Source organism: Medicago sativa, chromosome 6 (genome assembly GCF_051527215.1).
Source record: "Medicago sativa cultivar Bolivia chromosome 6, Bolivia_mono, whole genome shotgun sequence".
NCBI classification, from domain to species: Eukaryota; Viridiplantae; Streptophyta; class Magnoliopsida; order Fabales; family Fabaceae; genus Medicago; species Medicago sativa.
In genome coordinates, this window is record NC_140754.1 from 82210720 (window position 1) to 82230375 (window position 19656).

At 30.7% G+C, this 19656-nt stretch overlaps 1 pseudogene across 1 annotated transcript; it reads left to right on the top strand.

Moving 5' to 3' along the window:
- Positions 1-3768: 3768 nt before the first annotated feature.
- On the top strand, positions 3769-5575 carry LOC146917375 (protein BASIC PENTACYSTEINE1 pseudogene; annotated as a pseudogene). The gene is made up of 3 exons (XR_015015591.1): positions 3769-3973; positions 4188-4288; positions 4459-5575. The product of XR_015015591.1 is annotated as a protein BASIC PENTACYSTEINE1 pseudogene (transcript).
- The last annotated feature ends 14081 nt before the right edge of the window (positions 5576-19656 follow it).

Genomic DNA, 19656 nt, shown 5'->3' on the forward strand with positions numbered 1-19656 from the left:
GTATGCTACGTAAAAAAAAAAAATTTAACAAGTTGTCCAAAGCATTAAGTAAGAACAACACAATTACACAAGTTGTCCAGTAAATTTCATCACAAAACATCACTGCTAATTAAAGAAAACAACAAAGAATTTGAATGTCAATGTCAATGTCTTCTCATTATAAATACCAAAAAAAAAAAAATCTTTGTGAAATGTATGTTACATTTCACCCCAAAAAAATTATGTATCATAGATTTTACTTTTAGAAAAAGCCAAAATCAATTTTAGAGATATAGAATTGAGTTTGAAATGTTTAGATATTCATGGCTTAAATTAAATCTATCTTTATGATTGATTACAACTTGAAATTGGAATTAAAAGTTTGAAAAATGTTAAAATCTGCTCTGATGACATTTGTTAGTGTATTAAAAATAGAAATTCTATATTGAAAATTGTGTATTTCATCTAAGTTTTTTTTTTGACAAATGTATTTCATCTAAGTTAAAAATTATTGTTTTTAAAATATAATTATTATTTGTAGATTATTTAACATTTGGATCCTCTTTAGGAGAGTTGAGATCCTCTCCATTTATAAAATTAAATGGAGATTGTCATTATGAAAGATATAGACACATCAAATAAGTTGGGGTAAAGATCCTCTTCATTTTTAAAAATAAATGGAAGATGCAATTTGGAGAGAGTTAGCGACATAAAATAGGTAGTGAGTCATACTATTAAGTGAGTCTCACTATCATTAATTACTATTTACCTTTTTGTGTGTCTTTATTGGATTTTAACTCAATAAGTTGTGGATCCTATCATTAAATGAGTCTCTTCATCATTAATTATTTTGAAGATTTTTTGTATCTTTATCTTGTAAATATAAGAAATGGAGAAGAGTTTAAATAAAGAGGATCTTAACTCCCTTTAGGACATACTATGCTAACATACTCCCTCCGGTCCTATATATAAGAAAAGATTTTTTTTCTAGGTACATTGAATAATTAATGTATCTCATTTACAAAGAAGACTAGATACATTAATTATTAAATGTATCTAAAAAAATAATCTTTTCTTATATATATGACCAGAGGGAGTAACCCTTAGGGGTGTATTGAATTAAGATTTTGAAGGATTTTAAAAGACTTTTTAGTTATAAGAAAATTCAGAGGTATTCAATCAAGATTTTAAAGGATTGGAAATAAATCCGGTGGTATGCAATTAGGATTTTCAAGATTTTTTAAAGAGTCCAACAAAATCCGGTGGTATTCAATCAAGATTTTTCTCAACTTAAAAATTGTCTCTTGGTATTCAAAAATGTATTGATTTCAATGAATTATTTGATATAATAGATTATGTGAGACTTTTTAGTTGAAAATTTTAAAACTAACAATCTCATGCAAAGACCTAAAATTTCTTGAGACTCTTTTTGCTCCAAGTATATATTCTTTCGTCTGTTCTCCCACTACACTCATCAACATTTGTCACTGTTGACTTCCTCTTTCATTTTTTTTTCTACGAAGTGTCATTATGTCCTTTTTTTTCTTCTTTTTTCCAGATTTCTTTTGTGGTTCATTCCATTTTTATCTCTAGTAGTTGTTGTCGTTGAACACATTATTTTATTTTTTTTAACTAAAGATCACGTTACTGCATGTTTGTTCTTTTTTTTTTTTTTTTTTCTGTTTTTACATGTTTCTATTAGTATCAATACGTTTTTTTTAAGCAATAAGTTTTGATTTTATTATTATATTAGTAGTCAATCTCATGAAAATTGTAATTGTAAATTTAAAAATTGTATCGATTTAATTTTTTTTTATCATGCAAACCTTTGATTTTTTAATATCTTAATTCATCCACTCTTGTAATTTTGAATTTTTGCTAAAATTTAATAGAATCATTTCAAATCTTACGAATTCTCACAAAATACTTTCAAATCTTAAAAGTCTATGAGTTAAAATCCGTCCAAATCTTGAAAGTTAATAAATTCCTACACAATCTTTTAAAATCTTCAAGAATTTTTTTTTGTAAAAATAGTCTTTTAAAATCTCAATCCAATACATCTCCCTTAAAGATTTTGCGGAACGGACTTTGTCTCTACAATCTATTTTCCAACTCATTGATTACATTTAAATATAATTCAATATATATTTAACTCATTTTCAAACAAAATCAATCTACTCAAAATTAGGGATGACAATTGGACTCATGCCCTATGGGTACCCGCAAAAAATACTCACAATGGGTAGGGTAAAACCCCGCATTTATGGGTTTGGGCACGGGTCCGGGTAATACCCACAAATTTAAATGGGTATGGACAAGGGTAAGGGTACTATACTGCCCAGACCGCAACCCCGCATATACATATCTATATAATATCATAAATAATTTATTTATTTTTGGTGCATAATTAATTAATTAATTTAGCTCTTTAAGCCTAAACCTAAACTTAAACCAAAAAACTTCTTAATACAATAACAACTCCATCATGCCGGTGTACAATTTTTTAGGGATATTTTGGATGTTTTTTATTTGACTAAATACTAAGATTCGTACTATTTTATGAGTTAATTTTAAAAAATTTGAAATGTAGTTTTATTTCAATTGTGATGTTTTTATTGTCTTTTCATAGTTAAAGTGCGGGTAATAGGTGCGGGTATGGGCACTTAGGTACCCATAGGGTATGGGGAAGGGGACTAAAGTTGTTGCCCACGAGGGTACGGGCACGGGTATGTGTATTTTTTACAAATGCGGGTATGGGGAAGAGCACTGTAGTACCCTACCCATAGGGTACCCATTTGCCATCCCTACTCAAAATTAATGTTGCCATCAAAAGAAAAAAAACATACTTAAAGGCCCGTTTGATGGTCAGGATAGAATAGAGGCAGAATATGATATAAAGCTGGATAGAGATAGGATATGATAAGGACATGATAAACATTAATCCTATCATGTGTTTGATGTGCACATGATAACAAACAGGATATCACTATAATTAAATGAAAAAATTGCTCTCATCATTAATTAAATATTGTAAAAATATATCATGTTATTAATTATAATAGAAAATACATGCTATCTTTATTTTAAAAATGACAATATTTTAAAAATGGCAGAATATCAAGATAATAAATAATGAATGATCTTCTAATCCCATCAGGATAATTTTTAACTCAGCCTATACTCAGGATAGAAATTACAAAGGAAAGTCAGGATATTATAGGAAAATGGTTTATTTTATCATATCCCTTTGGTGCATCAAACATGATATTTAATCAAGATATAATTAATGTATCATATCTTGTCTCCCTATCCTGACCATTAAACGGACCCTAAGTATCAATCCTAGTTTCTTTGTCCATAGACTCATCGAATCAATAACGAGTCAATAGATTATAACTTTTGGTTAGAGAGGAACAAATACATGTCAATTCTCGATTAAAAGTATGTATAATGTACAATACCGGAAAATGAACCATGATTTGTTATAGTTGTCAAAATCACACAACCACACTCCAATGATCGTTCAATCAAGATCAGATGATCTTAAATTGAACCGTCTGATCTTGACTACGCGAATGCAGGGAAAAGCAACAATAGAGAATCCGATTTCCGAAAAAATATCTTCAATTTTTATGTTCATTTTTAGTAAGAAAAATGTCAATATAAGCCCAATCAAATACAACCCGGCCCAAACCTAAAGGCCAATAAAATACAACCCGGTCCAAACAAAAAAAACCAACCCAAACCCAAAAAAAACCCTAAAACATGTCTAATGTCAAAGTTGCAGCCACAACACAAACTTTCTCTTTCCTCCATTTTTGTTTTCTTCTCTTCTTCGTTGCTCCAAAAATGGCGATTCTTCCCTGATCTATGCATGCATACAACCCTTCTTTCAACCATTACCGGTTCACCAATTTTTCAAACAAACCGGTTGAATCAAACTTGTTTCACCGGTTTATGAAACAATTTTTCGATCTCATAACACTTGTACCAGGTACTGTCCTTTTTTTTTCCTTCTCTTTTTTTTTTTCTCAAAAACTCAATGACCCTTTTTTTGTTTCTGAAAATCTCAAAATGGGTTTTTATCAAAATCATTTTTTTTGTTTCTAAATTTTGTTCTTAGATCTTGAATTCTGTTAAAATAATCTATTTTTAGCTCAAAGATCTGATTTTTATTTTTATTTTTTGTTTGGTCAAATGGATCTTAGGTTAAAACCCAGAAGCAGAAACATTTGTTGTACGAGGATTCTGTAATTTATCTTGTTGAACCATTTTTGTCTGGTTTGACTCTGTTTGAACTCAAACAAAGGTAGGTTTTTTTTTTCTTTCTTAATGTCACACATTTGCATTCTTTGTTTTTTTTATTATAATTATTACAATGTTAAATTATTGTGTCCGTTTCTTAGAAATAATGCAAAAATTGGTGGATAATTTGTGAGGATATATATTTAACATAGTGTTGTACATTGTTTTTTGCAGTTTTTATTCATAATTTAGTGTTGTAATGGATGGAGATAATGGACTTAACATAAGCAATTGGGGATACTATGAACCTGTTTCATCATTTAAGAATCATCTTGGTTTACAACTGATGCCATCGATGCCGGAAAAGCCGCCTCTGATTGGAAGTCGAAATGCCGCGGTTATGTCAGGAACTAACGGTGCATATCACCATCGGGAAATTGGGATGCCTCAAACTACTTACCCTATGGATTATATGAGGGATGCATGGATTAGTAGTCAGAGGGATAATAAATATATGAATATGAATATGATACCTACTAACCCTCCCGGTTATAGTACTAGTATTCCCGAGACATCTTCGGCTCATCATATTCAAATGATTCGACCATGTGAATTGGTTAAGGAAGAAATTCCAATTGAGGAAGCACCTGTGGTCGAGAAGGTGAATGGAACTGGTAAGAAGAGGCAAGGACCGAAGGTGCCGAAGTCTCCTAAGGCAAAGAAGCCGAAGAGAGGACCTCGTGTGCCGAAGGACGAGAATTCTCCTTCGGTTCAACGAACACCAAGGGCACAAAAGAAAACTACGGAAATTGCAATTAACGGGATTGATTTGGATATTTCAAGTATTCCGATTCCTGTTTGTTCTTGCACTGGGACACCTCAACAATGTTATAGATGGGGCTCGGGTGGATGGCAGTCTGCATGCTGCACAACGGCTATATCGATATATCCTTTGCCTATGAGTACTAAACGACGCGGTGCTAGAATAGCCGGAAGGAAAATGAGTATAGGAGCTTTTAAGAAAGTATTAGAGAAACTTGCAGCCGAGGGTTATAACTTTTCTAATCCGATAGATTTGAGGACTTATTGGGCAAAACATGGCACCAACAAGTTTGTTACTATCAGGTAGGTCTACTTCAATTGTCAACTGGCCTCTGATTCCGTTCAACCTGTTTGTCATGTAAATATAATGTGTATTTGGCCAGAAACTGAGTCCTCTTAGCTGGTTTGTAGTAGGAGAATTTTCAAAGTCATGAGACTTTTCCTTTTTCTCGTCTAACTCTTTGCAATGTTGTTTCGCTTCTTTGGATTTAGTAAATGGGAATTCAATCTTTCGGTTGGTTCGTCTTGATAGGTAAGTAACAAACTTCTTGTTTTATCAATGGTCTGCTGGAAATTTTTTATCTGTTCATAATCCTATTGGTGAATGAATGTTGCTTCCAATCCATTTTTGCTTCCAACTAAATATGTGAGTATAGTTGTTGAGCATAACAGTCTCTTCTTTGTTGTGTAAATCCATGCTTAGTTAGATTATGACTACTGTCTATGACCTCTGTAAGATGGATTGAAAAACTCTATACAATGTATTAAATTGAAATGTGCTTCTAGAAGATTTGTTATTAAAAACAGTTTAAGATAGCCGATAGAAATAGGCTCTAAGGACTAAGCAGCCACCCCAGTCACTGTTTTAGGTAAATAGGTTGTAAGCTTTAAGTCAGCCTCAAAACTTCTCAGGCTAAAGAAATCAATTTATATAGGTACATATAAATTACATAATATTATTATTACTACTTTTGTTATTGATGTACTTGATTTTTATTGTAACTCTCAAGTGTCCAACATTGGATTAGTGGTGGGATCACCTTATAAGCTGGTTTTAACATGTTGAGTTGGGCCTAATCTAAATTTTAAGATGACATTAGAGCCTATCTAAGATCTACTGGACCACCCACTATCTAACCACTCGGGTCAAGTTTTAGATGCCGTCTTGGGTGTGATAGGCGTGTGTTGAGTGTCCTACATTACATTAGATAAGAGTTGAAAATGTGTTTATATGCATGTTCATTTATAGACAAATCACGATTTTTGTAAGTCGTTGGAATTTTTACCAAGTACATGCTTTGTGCTCTTTGCATAGTTTGTTTGACCATGTAGAATAGTTTAGACAGTTCCAACTTCCAACTAAAAACTAGTTTCATTTACTTGAACTAGTGCTGATATGTAAATGTAAAAGTCAATTGGAGAGGTACATATTCTTAGTTTTGGTTAGTACTAATAGTACAAGTGAGAAAGAAAATATGGCAATAAAAAAGTTTGGTTGCATGGGAATGAAAAAGATGCAGTACATTGTACTTGTAGAGTGATGAGGAATGAGACTTTCTCTTTGTAGGCTGATATAGAGGATATATTTTCTATGCATGCTAACAAACATTATCAATGTTTTCATATTCCACATTTCTTGTTGAAGATTCATATGTATGTTGATGTCACATGTTTCCTTTTGTAATTTATTGGTATGCTAGTTGAGACTTGAGATGATGTGCAATTCTGGCAAACAACCTGAACATCTTGCTTGTAGTCTAACACTCTTTTATTCAACATAACCTCACCTATTAGATGGGATTTAAATGGTTCTTGCTATTTTAGGAAGCAATCACTTTTACTATTTGCACCTCTTTTATTTCATGTAAGGTATTTGCACCCCCTTTTGTGAATATTTTTGTACATACTTATCTTGTGAACTTTTTAACTTACTTTTGTAAATGAAAATGAGAAGTAATATCAAAATGTTCTAAATGAACATTTGCACCTCCTTTTGTGAATGTTTTTGTGCATACTTATCTTTTGAATTTTTTAGTTTACTTTTGTAAATGAAAATGAAAAGTAGTATCAGAATGTTCTAAATGAACTTAAGATTGAAGCTTGGACTTGGATTTTAATTTTACTCAGGACTTGAAGCTGAACTTGATATAAGCAAATTATGAGTGAATTCCTTCCTAATGAGTGATCTAAGTTTCAAAATCAAGAGATAAACAATAAATTTTAAAGAAATTCATGGTCAAGGAATTGAAGTTTGAAAATAATGAAGAACATCTAGAACAATGATGAACTTAAATGACGGCAAAGTGTTGACTACGGTTCTTTTCTTCTTCTATAAAACATAATTATGAAAATGGCTCCAAAAGCAAAGATGAGGGAAATTTGAAATCTATGATCATAGTTGTTCATCAAATTACCATAGAATAATGCTTAGACTTCAAATGCCTAAATCCACCTAGTACTCACATTGCAACACTCTATCTGCTCCAAAATAAAAATTGACAAGATGAAAAAGATGGACAAACTTCCGACGACAACAATACTATTATGTATTTGATCCATGTTATAGAGATTTGATAATTTTTTATGTTGATCGTCGACTGCCTAACACAACTCTCCTTTCATTTAAGTTTGGGGCTGACTATGCATGGCAAGGCTAACATTGGCAGAATTGTGGCCAAAATTTAGAAAATTCCAAAAATTCAAATTCACAAAGCTGAGCAGAATCTAGACACTACTTGATAAGAGTTGTGATTCAAATTAATTCCTACATCCATTTACAAATCACAACTCTTATATTCAGACACTAAATTTCATATACCCTTTCGACACCTTAGTCTCTCTCTCTCTCTCTCTCTCTCTCTCTCTCTCTCTCTCTCTCTCTCTCTCTCTCTCTCTCTCTCTCTCTCTCCCTCTCTCTCTCCCTCCCTCCCTCCCTCTCTCTCTCTCTCTCTCTCTCTCTCTCTCTCTCTCTCTCTCTCTCTATTTTTAATAGATTGTCAATATATAACATCTATTATATAACTCTATTTATTTCTCTCGTGGTGTTATTGGAGTGTTTGAATGTCCACCAAACATTTTCCTATAGTTTAGGATGTCGAATAGTTGAGCAAGAACATATGATCGACAACAAATCTCGAGTTTCTTATTAGAGATTTTCTCCTCCCACGCCTCTATCACGCCTCTTAATTTTTTTAAAAATGCCCCTCTATCTTTGGATTTCTGGCATAGTTTTATATTGTCTACTCTTCTCTCAGTTGGTTGAGGTTAATGTCTAATGGAATGTAGGTGTTGGGTGCTCACAACCTTCAATTTTTTTCTCTATTTCATTCATTTTATTGTTTATTTGTTCATTTGGACTTGAGTACTCCTTGTAAAATAAAAATAAAAATAAAAATTCCCATGGCCCAACTTTTTTTTTCCTTAACAAAAATTTGCCCCAAATAAAGTCAAGATATTTTTTCTTCAAAAATAAATATTTTTCTCCAAAAATCATAATTTTTCAGGGAATTTTTTTTTTTTATGAAATTTTGGAAATTGGATTTGAGCCTCAGTAGAATCCAACAACAAAACAACATAAAATGGGGGTTGAGTTAAATACGAATTCGACGGTTGCTCAACATGTCCCTTGGAATTGCTCATCTCATCATATCGTGACTCGCGATTGAAATTTTAGCTTAAAAAGTGAATCGGATCGTAACTCCCGATGCTTGTTTTCATGAATTTTTAGCAATTCAAGGGACATATTGAAAAATCTTCTACAAATTAAAAGAAGATCCAATAAAAGAGATTTTTCAATTTGTGACTTTTTGGACAGCTCTAATAACATGTCTTTCTTCTCTCTAAATACAAACCACCTCCAAGATATACATCTTTAATCTCATCAACTAAAAAATTACTATCAACAAATGCCCATTGAAATATAATGTGATTCCTCAACAAGAGCAAGTGATGGCAAGCCAAATAATATATCAAATCCTTCTGAAATAACTTCCTCCTACTAGCTAGCAATAGACCCCGAGGTATAAGAAATGTACATGTTACTTCAAAACGGTTTGTTTTGATAGTTAATTACTCTCTCTTCAAAATTATAAGTCGTTTTGAAAAAAGAATTTGTATTAAATTATAAGTCGATTTATAATAACAATAAAAAAATTAATATTATTTTTCTTATAATACTCTTAAATATTTATCTTTCTCATGTCATTAATGAAAGATAATTTTGAAAAATAACTCACTGACACACATGTATATTGAATGGTAAATATTTTGTTGAATAAAGATAATGGAACATAATATAAGTAGTACTATACACACAACTTGGGAATGGAAATTAGTACAAGTGGTACTACACATACAACAAGAAAAATAGACAACTATAACAAGAAGTCTATATAATCATACAATCCACCGAGTTGACAACCCACTCATGTAAAAGAGACGGAGCGCCTGGGTGTTTACCTAAATGTCAATGCCAAGAAATAATTTTAATTGAGTTAATAACATCCGACATTGACGAAAGTGTCTTTGTTTGCTTGGAGGTTTATTAGGAATAAATTGTCTATGAAGAATAATTTACATCGGTGCGGTATTATTACTAATCATTATCAATTTTGTGTGGCCGGATGTGGTTCGTTGGAATCAGCGGAACAATTGTTTTTGGATTGTCAGTTTTTTTGGCTCTCTTTGGCAGCTTATCCACGGGTGGCTTGGTTTAGCTTCGATTGCTCAAGAGGGTCTTATGGGGCATTTTGTTCAGTTTGATAATTTGGCAGGATCATCTAAACAACGACTCTATTATGCATCTCATTTGGTTTTCTTGAGCTTGAATTATCCGGAAAGAATGAAATAATTGGATTTATAAGAGCGTAGAATGCAATGCTCTTCAGCTGATAGACAAAATTAAGCTCTTTTTTTTTGTGGCTTAAGGTAAAAAATGTTTATTTTGTCTATGGCTATCATAACTGATGGGTTAGTCCTCTTGTTTATTTGGGCATTTGTTAATTTTATGTACTCTTATTATTTCGTTGTTTGGACTACAACTTTGTAACTTTGTGTTATGTTCTTGCACATCTTATACTAGACGGGATACTTTTTGGTGGTAATATATTTCATTTTGGTTTGTTAAAAAAAAAAAAAAATCACCCGACATGGACAATGTTTTACATGTATTTTGTTTAACTTAAACATGATATGGGTACCCAGTTATTTAAGTTGACATTTGGGGAATTGAATCAAATGCCTTAAAAGTGATTAGGGAAATTCAAACTAAATAAAGCTTGAATAGTTTGCTAATGGTACATATATCTATTTTACACTTGTTTAGCCTGTGCAAAATGACATGGTAGAGATTCTTGTAGGTGTATCTTAACACATTCTCAACATTAAAACAATATATGGGAGTGGTATTGTTTGATTCTGTAGCCAGATGCAGATACTTTCCAACCAATATGTGTCGATGTCCCTCAAGAACATGGACAGTTTGATTCTCCTTAATTTTTTGACAATAGTATATATAAGAGCGGTCCTCATCGTTCTTACGATCGAGACATTGATCTAATCGATATTGATTCAACAAAAACAAATATTGGCAAGTTTTAAAATACATCAAGTGTTTTCTTTTATTTTTGCCAAACCAACATCAATCATTTGACATCTAGTATTCAAACATATTCATACATTCAACCCGAAAACCTGAGCAATGTGGGACAAACAACAAACTACAAACAACTTGAAAACCAACTTCAACACGTAGAAGTTTCAAATGATTTTCAATTATTGGTTTACAGTTACTTTTTTTTCTCGAAATATTATATAATTTCAAGACCTTGATGTTGTTCAAAGTTTCCCAAGAGTATTAAACATCTTGATATTCTTAACTAAAACAAGTAGTATTTTAGTTCCACACTAGACATCTACTTAATTATGTAGCACTTCACTCATGTTTAAGTTGTAATAGCACGAAGGTTTTAATAATTTGTTTTAACTCTTCGTGTGTGTGGTTGTTCTTGAAGTTGTGTCCACTTAAAATATACTTCAATAAAGTCAAATTTAGGGTTAGATGCATGAAAGGAATCCATGAAGTTCTTTTTAAGCACATGCACACATGCATAAACCTTGATACTGTATGGTTTAATTTGTTTAATGCAAATTAGTAAACGAGAAACAAATTAAAATTAAAAATGATTAAATTATTTTAATTGTTTTAATTGAAAGACAGTATATATGTCCAAGTGAAAGGATTCTAGGTTATCTATAATTTTTATTGTACCTTATAAGTTAGAAAGCTTTGAGTCTTTGACTACATTTGGCTTACTTGGTATATCTGGGGAGACACACTCTTATTTTTTTTTTTTATCAAGTAGCTTAGTGGCTAGAGCTCACACAATTTAATTGTGGAGAAGTGGAGTGTCTGGGGTTCGAACCCCGGCCCCTGCATATAAAATGCAACATCCCTACCAACTGAGTTAAGCTCACGGGGATGGGAGAGACACTCTTATACAAGCTCATAGAAAATCATTTACATCATTGAAGATTTATAATAGAATTTATGTATAACATACGTTCTCTGTTTGTAAATACATATCAATGTCAACCTCTGTATACATGTTAATATATAATTTTGACTATTAATATATTTAATTATTTAAAATAAAAATTTGATATTTTAAAATATTTATTAAGACAAATCGAACAACATCTTACATGCTAAAATTTGTATTTATATATTAGTTATAAAACATGGTCAAAATAAATTATATAAATAATGCACATTGTAATATTGCAATATGTATTTAAGAACAAAGGAGGTATCAACTACAAATCACAACTACTGCGAGTGGAAGATCCAACTCTATGTAGCAACCATAAACATGCAATTGGTTATAATAATGCTCTTTGAATAATAACGTGAGAGATATATCAAAGAAAGCCTATACTAACTACAAGCATTTGTAGCATTTAATTTAATTGAACTTAGGGTATCTGAAGAAAATAGTCTTATGTACGAGTAGGTAGGAGAAAAACATGCATGCGTTGACTTGACTCGGATCATTCTGATGTATTCAAATTTTAATATTAAAATATTACCAGTATGTTTATATCTTAAAAATTACACATTCGATTTGTGATTGATTACTGCCTCAAAAGTTGTACACCAATTGTTCATCATTGTAAGGGAGCTAAGCAATTAAACTTATGTGGTAAATGAGCTTCACCGATGACGAATCGTTCGAGAGAACTCGAGTTTGATTCTTGAGTGAAATAAATCTTCGCCAAACTATCCTTACCTCATGGTCGAACTTCAGATTAATTACTAAAGTTCCTTTCTTCTGGGAACCAAAGGGTTAACACAAAAAAAAAAATAGTAAGGGAGCTGCTACAGTTCGGTTGTTTAGGGTTCATTTTTTTAAACAACACTTAAAGCATCATTTTTTAATATATTTTTATAAGAAACGCTAGTTTAAATATTAAAATATATATAGCATAGCGGCATTTGAATGTTCTATAAAAATAACTAAAAAGTGTCATTGTGAAATAACTCAGTTGGTAGGGACAATACATAATATATGTAAGTTCTGGGGTTCAAACCTCGGCCACCAAAAAAAATAACTAAAAAGTAAACCTCGATGATGAACGAAATATGAAAACAAGATTTCAAGAGACACAAAAAGACAGTTAGATAGAGGGGCCTTTTCTCTTAATTTTCACTAATTAAAAAAAACGATTTTTTAAGTGTGTTTTTAAAGAAAAGTGGAAGCTTAAGCGGACCGATCCATAGACTTTCTCCTATTTTAATAAGGAATGTTATTTGAACAACCATTTTTTTAAGATAATTTATTGAACAACCAACATATACAAAAAATTTAAGGATTGACACTAAAAAAACCAAAGCAATTGAGAGAAAAAAGTAAGAATATAATGCGAGTATGAGAAAGAAAGTTGTCACAAAATGATCGTTCAAATATCATTTCTCTATTTTAATACATAAAGAATATTTTTAAGTTTAAGTGACACTTAGATGATATTCTAATTCACTTAATCAGATTGCAAAACAAAAACCTTGGCTGGTTCATGAACTTGGATTTAGAGCTGTCCACTTTGTTTGACCACATTATATTTGAAACATGGATGGAGTTAATGGTGGACAAGGAAATATTCGTATCTAACAAATATAAGTTGCCACCATGATTGTAAAAATAAAGCTTCTCTCTCTCAATGGATATCTTAATTTTCTCACTGGCTCCCTTTGATAAAAAAACATATTAATATGTTAGGAGATATATATAGCCAGTTCATAAGAAAAAATTATCTAAATTAAAGATGCATCCTTCAAAAAAACAATTTGTCCCATCTTGTATGTGCTTCTCAATTATGCAATATTTTTCAACTAAAAAATAAGAGCGTAGGGTTTCATAGATAATGAAATTGTTTCTTATTTTTTTCTACTCATAGGAAGATCTTGATGTGGTAAAATGAGTTCCATAAATTTTATTGGAGTAGCTTCACTAAGATACAGTGGCATTGAAATAAAAAATTGAAAATTGTTTCATGCATGCAATTATGCAAATAAAAATAAAAATAGATGTTTATTATTATTATTATTATTATTATTATTATTATTATTATTATTATTATTATTATTATTATTATTATTATTATTATTATTATTATTATTATTAGAAATAATGTGGATTGTTTAGAATTACATATTTTCATCATTTAAAACGAAATGGTGTATGAGTTGCATAAACATAATGCGGCGTTGTTTTTAGACAATGTTTTAAGATTTTATATGAAGATATGTGGTGTTCAAATCATTTATATATGCCCGTGCTTTTACCTCAATGTGTTGTTCAAATCATTTATATATGCCCGTGCTTTTACCTCAATGTGTTGATAATCTACGACCGAACATGTATTATTGTATAATTTTTTATAATATTATTCAAATAGTTGTTGATTATATTAGCATGTGAAGTCTTGGTGCATGGATTGGACTTGTTACTATGTACTATGGAATAAATTTTGAATTAAACCTATTATGCGTAGAAGGATGCTTATAATGTGAGTGAATTATTGGTTCTTTTGAATACTCCATGATAAAACATTGCCCGTACCCAGGGCCGTCTCAACAAATTCATAGGTCCGGTTTTAATTTTATAAGGGATGCAAAAAAAATTAAATTCTGGGCCCCAAAAAAAATAAATAAGTCATTTTTTACAAAAAAAAATATATTAGAAAACACACTTTGGTTATTTTACAAAAAAAAATATATTAGAAAACACACTTTGGGCTTTGGTGGGTCTTGAACACATGACCTCACAATCAACAAAAAGTTGCGACGCCACTAAAGCAAGCTGTACAAATTAAAATAGTTTTCTTTTAACGAATATATAACCATTATTTTCGTGCCTTACATAAAAAAAAAAAATTTATTTTGGGCCCCAAAAAATTGGAGGCCCGGTGTCGTCGCCCAGCCTCGACGGGCTATGGGCCGGCCCTGCCCGTACCGTAAAAAAAGTGCTGCCATGACAAAAGGAGGAAAGTTCTTGAACTTTAGAAAGAATAACATGTATTTTTCGACTTACTCCGACAAATGAGATTGATCGGATACCAAATTATCAGAAATAATTTTTTAAAAGGAAATTATCAAAAAGTTAACCCTCGTTTTATTCTCAAGCGTGTGCTGGTCTAGCTTACCAAATGGCCACTAACAAAAATAATATTATTGAGCCTTCTTTAAAAAAACATAATATATTATTGAGCCAATTGTGATCAATTGAGAGATTATATATACCAAAACAGCGGTTTTTAGATTGAATATCGAGTTTTTTTAAATAAAAAAATATTAAAACGGTTTATTGAATTTTTACAATTCAGTATTTAAATGGGTCATGGACTCATTTAGCGACCGATTTACAAACTGGTTTGGTGATTGATATGGAAAATCAGTTGCTATACAGACTTAGATTTTTTTGTCTCTAAATTAGTCAGTGAATAGGATTGTAGATAGAGAGAGAGCATGACTTATATGAGGCATTACCGTGGTGGATTGAGAACCAAAGGGTTAAAGGACCTACTACAAATAAAAAGTTTGACAAATATGCAAAATGTAACTGTTCCTAACTAGGAACTTTTGTGTCGTGAAAGATTTGGAGACATATTCCATGCATATTTTGTATCGATTATTATAATGAGGATTTTGAATATGAACTTATTTTTGTTATAACCAAATATATTGTTGGTAGACTAAGCTTTATTTTGTTAATATACATGTCAGTGTTGGATAAAATTATGGAGATTAAAACCTAAGAAATGCTCCTGTGAGTTTAAATTTAATAAAAAAAATTGTTGAAAGAAATCAATTTTTTAAAATGAACTAATGTGTTATTTAAAATAAAATTTTAAACCTTGTATATGATATCCTATATTTTTATCTTTATCTCTCGCACTTTTTTATCTTAAGATATTTACTCATATTGCAAAAATACATGCAAACACATAGATACACCTTATTTTTGTCTTTTTTTTTTTTTACCAGTAAAATCAATTTTTTTATACAAATATTTTTATTTTGACAAGAAAAACATATTAATTAAAGCATAAAGTAATAGTAATAATTAGGAATCGAGCACCCACATTCCGTTTGCAGCCTTAACCAGAAAGTGCCAAACAGAAGAAGCCGTTTTTGCACCTAAAATGTTATCTAGCTTTGCTGTTCATATGGCACTATAGGAAAGGTCACTTACTATAGTGACAGGACACTGAGTGGAGGAAAGGAAACAAAGCCAATTGTTGCCTAAAAGACACTAAAACATTATTATTTTCCGACATGCCAAATGAATCGTCTTTTGCTTTTTTTCAATAGATAAAAGTATTTTTAAGTAACAGATAAAAAACTAGGTTAGAAAAAAAGAAAGATAAAAACTAGGGTAAACAATTTTATGATATCCGTATATTACATGCTAGTCTCAGTATTACTTTCATCATTCCGATTGTATTCACTCTAATATTTTGGATGAAATGAAATGAGTTACTTTCAATTTTTTTATGGTATCCGATTGTGTCAACCGTTGTTATAATTAGTCTCAAGATCTATCGAGAATACAAACAAATATTTAAATAGGTTTCTTGTTTGTAAATTTGATCATCAAATATGTATTTAATCAGTGAATTTATTCTTGAAATAAACTTTTCTTTATCAAGTTTATTCACATGATTACTAACAAATAACATATTTGAAAACATATTTACAATTTTGATATATTTTAAGAGATTATGATGACAATACCTCTCACAACAAGGATGAAAATTATCGTGAAATATGAATGTTCTAATTTAAGAGAAAGTAAAAGAAAAAAAATTAAATCTCTAAATTTAAAGAGATTTTTTCGGTTCTCATATTCTCATCTCATCTCATATAATTAATTATGTAGTCTCTTCACATAGACCAAACCCTAAAATTATATTTATTTTACCTCGTAGAAACTAGTAGCGATTCAAAAATCAAGCTCATCTTTCAGAAAGAAAAAAAAAAGTGCTATCATGCTCAATTAGAACAACTCCTAGATTCATCTTTATTTTTTTGGATTAAATAAGTTTTTAGTCTTGGTAAGTTTTGGTTCCGCAAATATTTTACATCAAGACTTTTGATCCTTATTTTGTAAGTAAACTTATATGTTTTCTTTAGATTTTTCAATGAATTTTTACAAAGATGTTTAAAATATAATAACAAAATATAATTTAAACTTTCGCTAGATAATTTCTATAATATACTAAACATGATTGAAAAATAATTCAAAATTTAGAAAGAAATATACGATTTTACTCAAAATTAGGGACAATAAATGGTAACGGAAAATATTTAGGAACTAAAAGTTGAAGAAAAATTTTAGAGACTAAAAAACAAATTTTAATTTTTTTTTATAGAAACCAAAAAATCATTTAACCCTTTTTTTTAGAAGCACTCCTAGCTTCAATTTTTGTTGTCTCATGATCAATTCTATCCCACTTATTGTTCACTCGACAATTCACATATTGTTCATGTTCACACCATTCTTATACAGCTCATTTTCTCTATCGTCACAATCAAGCCCATCAAACTATTTATAAGTCAACACATGTATGTGTGATTGATGTGCATCGTCTTTCTTTTAATTTCAAGTTCCCTAAATTGTACACAAGAATATGTATACAGTTTTTTTTAGTTTATTTAATGGATCTATTATTTTAGATTTTGAAACTTATCCATAGATTAACAACCAATTAAAATTCTAATGATCATTGGTAGTAAGTCTGTTGTGTGGTTTAGAGATAGTGCAAGTGTACACTAGCTAGCAAAACAAGTAGTAAAGTGAGAAATCAATATCATTTCCACGGGGATTGATTATGTTCTTAATCGCAAACACTTTCTAAAATAAATAGGTTGTTTATAAGACCACTCTCCATACCAAATCAGACATTTTACATAAAAGACTAGCACTAAAACCTAAATGATCGAGTTAAATTTCACAGATTAGAGTCAAAACAACTTGTTTAAGAAGAACAAAACATGCAATGCAATAACATGCAAAGATATTGTTGTCCAACTATAGATTTAGTTGAGGTGTTGGCTGATAGTCCTCAATTGTGATTCCTTTTTTTGAAGTGACTACATAGAGGAAGCAGCTTTATCCCTCCGTTGTGGGTTCAAACTATGGATAAATTTCTTTTATTACAATGTTCAATATGGTGTTTTAGGGTTTTTAACTATTCAACTAAGAAATGCATGTAAATAAACATAAAGTAAGAAAGGTAAGGGATAAAAATGTCTAATTAGTTTGTGTTTGATTGATTGTACAAGATTAGTATTTACAAGACAAAATTATTTTTGTTGTCCAAACAACATGGCCTAATGTTAAGCCATGCTCGATTATTTATGTCGGTAGTGCGTTAGTTTACCCTTGTCGAGGGGGTACGTGGTGCCCCACGTTTGGTTGACAACTTTACTTTTCTGAACATAATCCGTTGACAAAGTCCAATGTGTGCAACCTCCCTTAAAATGTGCTTTCTTACTCATCACTTCTTGCGATTAGTGACGTTGTAAATAGGGGTGGGAATAAGCCGGTTCGAGTTAGGATTAGTTTAAAAAGTCTAAACCTAGTTGAAATAACTAACGCCTAAGTCTGGCATATTAGTCTCTCAAAGACTTTATTTTAAGTATGGTCTGGTCTTTTTAAAAGTCCTACCTGACCTATGTGCCTATCTGAAAACCTAATTTATACTAAAATTTGAAACAGAACATTGAACCTATTTATAAAATGGCTAATAAGAATATATTTCTTAAAAAGTTAAATAGGTCAATAAAATTTGTAAAGCATGTACATTCATTTTTTCCCCACTTTATAAGCATATATTGCATGTATATCCAATAAAATTCGGTAGAGCTTGTACATCTATTTTGTAGAGGCTAACAAGCGTGTATTTCATAGATTTAAACTATTGCCTTTTATTTTTGTTGCTAATAGGATTCCTTACTTTGTAATTTGGAATAATATGAGAATGACAATAGTAAGAGATTAAGAAGGTAATACCCCAAAAGGATGTGTGCTCGTTGAAATTGAAATAATAGACTAATACCAACGGTTTTATAACTCATTGGAAATCTCAAATTAAAAAAATGCAAAAAAATAAATCTGTGACTCAACCTAATTTCGATGGGTTGATATTCTTTTTCAAACAATTTATCGATGTTTCATGTTAATACATAGTAAGTTTGAGGGGAGACGTTGGATAATATGTTAGAGGATTTTTTTACAAGTAGGCTAAAGGTAGTTATCTTTTTATGTTTTACTACATATTTACTATATATTCACAACCTTTTGTTATTCACATTATTAAAACTCTGATCTATTTCTGTTCCTCTCTATTATCTTTCTATATGAATCTTCATTTGCTAACGGATATTTCACTTAGTTCAATTATTAATTTTATCAAACACAATAAATACAATCATCTAATATATATGTTATCCGTTATAAACTCATCCGATATTAGTTAATAGCTTATCAGACTTCCATTATTTCTACCAAAGATAACCTTAATCGGACACATATGCCTGTGTGTTGAGAGGCAACCACACTCGATGTTATTGTAAACCAATGACAGATTGTTGTATGGGCAGTTCTTGACACTTTAGAACCCTTAACATAGGGCATATTTTTATTTATATATCATTACAATTGTAATCTGACAGCCAATATTTCTATATTATTTTATAGATAAATACATATCTGCATCATAAGATTTATAATAACTCTTGTAAAAAGAAATTCAAAACTCATTACGCTATATGTGTTTTACTACGTGGCTTTGGACTTCTCTGTGTAATATTAATTTTTTTCCTTAACAAATGCCTCAAAAAATAACAATTTACCGATGCTCATTTGGTAGCCTCAAAAAGTACCAACAATGGATAGGTAAATGAACGGATGGATATAGATGTGAGGACCTGTACCTTTTGTATATCCTCCTTGTCTCGTATCTGCCTCGTAGTTTTGTATATAATTTTTTGGCTTAACAGCAGTTTTAACCCCCTAACTTTTCCAAAGTTGCGACTTTGGCCCCTAAGAA